We start from the raw sequence: 5672 nt of genomic DNA, 5'->3' as shown, positions 1-5672 counted from the left end.
CATTGTTGCGGGGGAATAGGCTTTCTTTTGGCAATACTGTTTTGCATTTATTGTTTATGGAATCGATAACAAAAATACATAAAATAAACCGCAGGGTTTTTCTTAAGTCATATTATTGCAAATAAAAAATATACATTTTGTGCTAAAGATGTATAAATTCTATTGTTACTGGAAGCAGAAGTTAATTATCTTCATCTTCAGGTAGTAATGTAAGTGAATCCATGGACTGCAGCTTCCAGCAGGAAGGGTTGGACACAGAAGGGAATTTTTTTGAACTGGAAATTTCTGCAACTAATATGCAACTGATGTCTTTGTGGTCTAATTCTTGGCACAAAAATCCTAATACCATGAAGATGCTTCTAACCTGTACAAACACAGACCATGACATGGACAAAATATACATATAAAAACACAAAGGTCAACTTGTCTTTTTGACATATTCAACCAAGCCAATAGCCAAATAGCCTGATGTCCAACACCCTAACTATTGTCAGTTAAGCGAATAGAACAGTGCTGACCACCTGCCGACCTGCAGAGCATTCTTTTGCAGCCTGCAAGGTCCCAAGTGGAGATAATGCATTCCAGCACCCAGCACTTGAATGATGGTAGCACTGCCTGTTGGGCAGAGTGATCTCCTGCATGATAGACAGAGTGTAGTTTGTGCTGGGAAAGAAGGGAAGAATCTGTGCTGGAGTGTTTAGGTAAGTTACCACTGAACACCGAGGAAGGGGAGGTTAAATTATTGCTGACACCAATGATGGGCGGCAATCCTCGTTATTGCTGCCACTGACATCAATGTATTGATACCAATGAAGGGGGTATTTATTATTGCTGATTCTACTGAGGTAAACACCACTTCTCGGAATTACTTGCATGGCTGTGTTGTGGCAATGCATTACTTTCATCCAGCTTGGTTTGAGAGAGACATGCAGCAGTACTATGCAGGTGACTGCAGGGGTCCCTTGGAACAGAATTTCCCCTGCAAAGGGGTTACCCCTGGTATATGCATGTCTTTGTAGTAACATTGTATCAACACAAAATGTCCTTGTCTACTGTCAAAAAAGGAGTATACATAAGGATATTGGATGATCCTGGATGTGATTGACAATAAAGCTGCATTTGAGGAGGAATGACATACACCGATCAGCCATAGGATTGACCACCTGCCTAATATTGAGTAGGCCCTCCATTTTCTGACCAGTCGAGGAATGGTCAGAAATGTTGTGGTATCTGGCACCAAGCTATCAGTAGCAGATGCTTAAAGTCCTGTAAGTTGTGAGGTGATCGGCCTCCATGGATCGGACTTGTTTTTTCAGGACATCCCACAGATACTCGATTGGATTGAGATCTGCAAAATTTGGAGGAAAAGTCAACACCTCAAACACCATTCTTGAACCATTTTTGCAGTATGGCAGGAGGCATTATCCTGCTGCAAGAGGCCACTGCCATCAGGAAATAACATTTCCATGAAGGGGTGTACTTGGTCAGCAACAATGTTTAGGTCGGTGGTTCATGTCAAAGTAACATCCACATGAATGGCAGGACCCGAGGTTTCCCTGCAGAACATTGCCCAAAGCATCACATTGCCTCCACCAGCTTGTCTTCGTCCCATAGTGCATCCTGGTGCCATCGCTTGCCCAGGTAAGTGACACATATACACCTGGCCATCCATTGCTTCTTGGTCCAGCTTTGATGCTCACATGTTCATTGTAGATGCTTTTGGTGGTGGACACAGGTCACCAAAGACACCCTGACCAGTCTTAGTGTATGCAGCGCCATAGGCAACAAACTGTGATGTACTGTGTGTTCAGACACCTTTCTACCAGAACAGCATTAACTTTTTCAGCAATTTGAGATACAGTAGCTCTTCTATCGGATTGGACTACACGGGCCAGCCTTTGCTCCCCACCTGCATCAATGAGCAGTGGCCTTCCATACTTTTTTTTTATGAGCTGTAAATGGGAAGATTTTAACCTTTTTGTCTCCATTTACATACAGCGTTTGCGTTTCCCGTGCGGTTTTTCATGTGGGAGACCGCACGAGACGCAAATGCTATATGTGAACTGCACGGATTCCGCTTGTTTGCGGCCATTATATAGCCGCAAACATGCGGACTCTGATGGATTATCGCGCTTGCAGTATTTGGGGGGTTGCGAGGGTTAAAGCTCCATTCACACTGGAGCGGCTGTCCTCATATGAGCGGAGCCGCTCTAAACAGAAAAAACAATGCACTTTTATGTGCTTTGTCCAGACTATTAGTTGCTGGACCGCGCAGTACGAAACTGCACGGCCCCCAAAACAGTGCAAGTGCGATAATCCAGCGGATTCTGTACGTTCGCGGCTATATACTAACTGCAAACGAGCGGAATCCATGCAGTTGTTTCACATATAGCTTTTGCGTCCCGTGCGGTCTTCCGCATGGAAATTCAAACGCTATGGGGGCTATTCGAGTGAATAACTCCGCCAAAGTGAAGTGAACTGAACGCTGTTCGGCTATTCACTTCAGCCTTCTAGGGCTGATTTCAGCTGTACCTCGGCTAAAATCAGCCGTACATCGGCTGAGCCGAAGTGCAGAAGGAGTTCGACTTAGCCGATCCAACATCTGGATCGGCTGAGCCGAAGCTCCGACAGCTCACTCACTACCGTTCGCCCCTTTTCTCATAGGGGCTGAACAGCAGTAAGTAAAAAGCCAAATGCCGCGAGTGGCATTCGGCTTGGCTATTCTGCTCGGTACCTCCGTGGTAACGAGCAGAATAGAAAAAAAGTTAAATGAATGAGAAACATTTTTTCTTTGTAAAATTGTAAAAAAATGTAAAAAAATTTACAAATATTTTAAATAAAAAACAACGCACTTCCTGTTTCCTATTAGCCGGCACCTGCCAGAGTCTCCTAGTAGGTCCCGGCCAATAAATAACAACTGGGTGGAGTCGGCTGTGATGGCACGAGCGGCTCCGCCCAGTTGTTGTTGTTTAATGACAGATCAGCATCCCTAGATCATTTGGGGATGCTGATCTGTTATTTCAACTGGACGGAGCCAGCCATGAGATCCCGGCTGGCTTCGCCCAGCTGTCATCTGCGTGGAGATCGGTCGGCTTCGGCTCTGAATACGACTCAGCCAAGCTGAAGCCTATGGGTTCGGCTTGGCTGAGCCGCTCAGCTGCCTTCGGCTTCTGTACGGGCTATTGAGAATAGCCCGTACAGCAGGCCTTTGTCTGTGGATGGGGCTTGTGGATGGTGCTTGTATATGGGTGGGGCACAAGGGGGCCCCATAATATTGTATTGCCCGGGGGCCCCATGTGTTGTCAGTCCACCCCTGGTCATGACTCTGGATGTACGTATGGGAAGACGTGGATCCTGTAGGTACTGTAACACCAATAATGAGTATCACTTAAACCTCAAACTTTTGGCATTAATCAACAGCTAACATGGTACTATACTCTACTACTGCTAGATGTTACCTATAAGAAGAGTTCAGGCCCACCTATGTGTTTATTTGTAAAACAACCCAAATGACCTAAAACCTTTATAACTACCCTTTAACCAACAAAGGGCTATGTGCCAAAAAAACATAGGTGACTTAGATCATCTGATAACAAGAAACATTTTCATCATATGAACTAGCCCACAGAACAATAGTAAATATGCATATGGATCAACTGACTGGGGCAACCCACCACATCCCAAACATGTATGTTGCTAAAATAGAACCCTGCAGCTCAGTACTGGCGATCACCTGCGGCATGTTTACAGCCACCTCCTGGCTACCTGCACTCCAGCAACTTCTGCATGGCATTTCTTAGTGCAGGGTTTCCGATGGTGACAACAGTGAACCATGTCTATGTAATGTGTGTTAAAACAACCACTTGTAGGCTCAATTAAAGCCCATGTGACATGGTGACAATGAAGAAGCACATTTGGGAGACAGGGAAAGAGCGTTGTCACCCTGTAACAGGAAGTACCTGTACAGGCTTTATTTACTGCAGGATCACCAACTATTACATATTTAAAAATAATGAAAATTAGTTTTTCAAAGACATTAACTAGTTAAAGTTTATATGAGATTTCAGTGAACGGTCATCACAGCATGAGGGATCCATGTCCACCTATTAACATTTTCAATTACTTCATTACAATTCTTATTTTGTGCGGTAAGCAATCCTTTCATAGCAATTCGTGTATTTCTGTCCCAATAGGCCTCATTTGCTTCATTGTGTCATCTCAGCACACTGTGTACAATATATGAATGTTAAGGGCAGTCAGTTGAGGATGTACAGTACAATATTAATAATTGTAGCTGAGATTTGGGAATGATATGTTGTAAATAATTGTTAGCAATCAAAGGCTGGTCTTCAGAGAGTCCAATCTATGGAGGACTTGTTATCGGGCATCGCAGGAGAGGATATAAAAATACTCATCTACAACAAGGACCTGCAATTAAGAAAACATTTATTTTCAAAAGGATATATTTTTTAAGATGAATCAGCAACCAATTCTACAATATATTATCACACGTCACATTAGAAGAATTAAAGGAAACAGATAACGTGCATTTTATGTCTTTCTCAAGACTAATGTCATATTATGTTGGTCTATTCTGAATTCCACTTGGTTACCGATCCTCTAAAATTTTGGTCTGGTCTGCTCTTCATTGGGTTTTACACTCTATATAACATTCATGATTCCCCAATCATCCTACTAATTTACATTTTGTCATAAAGACCGTCTAGTGTACACATGCCTACTCTTGATCTTTTCAGTGTTCTTGTCAGATATACAAAGGCTTTCTCAAAGGTCAGATTGTTATTACAAACTGGATAATGGACAAAAAGTTGCTTGGGGAAATTGGTAACATTTTGGATGGACGTACTTTTTATTCCCAAGAATGTTGTGTGATACATTTATTTTATTATTTCTCATTTTATTTTTGGTTTGAATTATTAAAAAGAATCCCAATTCACAGTCTGGTTTAGGAGAACAATGGCAGGTTCTCTATTTCACAGCTCATATGATTTTGCTGGTTAAAGAGAACACATTTGCAAGACCTAGTATATCAAAAATTTGCTGGTCCTGCTGAGATCTGCCATTGTGCCATTGTGGTGAAAGCTGGAGATTGCTAGCTTAAAGAGTTATAGGTTACCAAACTTGATGTGATTTCCGGTGTGTCTGGTAGTAGGTTTTGCCTGAGGAAGGAACCATGCGGTTTCCGAAACGTCTCCTGTGATTATGTGACACTTAAGGGGTCTATTCACAAATAAACAGCTAAATATATATATGTGTGTGTGTATACTGTATATATAATTTTAATTTTTTTTAAATACAACTAATGTACGCACCTAACTTAGTCTTGATATCAGCCTCCTGTACAGGATAACTCAGACTGGGAGAGGGAAGGTCACTATTCAGAGCCAATTAAGCTCTGCTGCGCATACATATACTAACAAGGAACATGCTGGCAGAAGGAGAAAGTAGAGGGATAATCTCATTAATCTGCTGTTGCAACTTTCATCATCCAGTCACAGGCTGGATGTGGGGAGGTGACCTAGCTGCTTTGCTTAATTGCAGTATTGAAAAGTGAGGTCCGCTGCTGGATAGGGTTGTGTAAATCTCAGGGTTGGCTAGACAACATTATCTTACGGCAAGTAAAATGTCTCTTATATATGTATATATATCTA

This window comes from Nanorana parkeri, unplaced genomic scaffold (genome assembly GCF_000935625.1).
Source record: "Nanorana parkeri isolate BGI_ZX_2015 unplaced genomic scaffold, ASM93562v1 scaffold731, whole genome shotgun sequence".
Lineage (NCBI taxonomy): Eukaryota > Metazoa > Chordata > Amphibia > Anura > Dicroglossidae > Nanorana > Nanorana parkeri.
Note: the sequence above shows the minus strand (reverse complement) of the source record.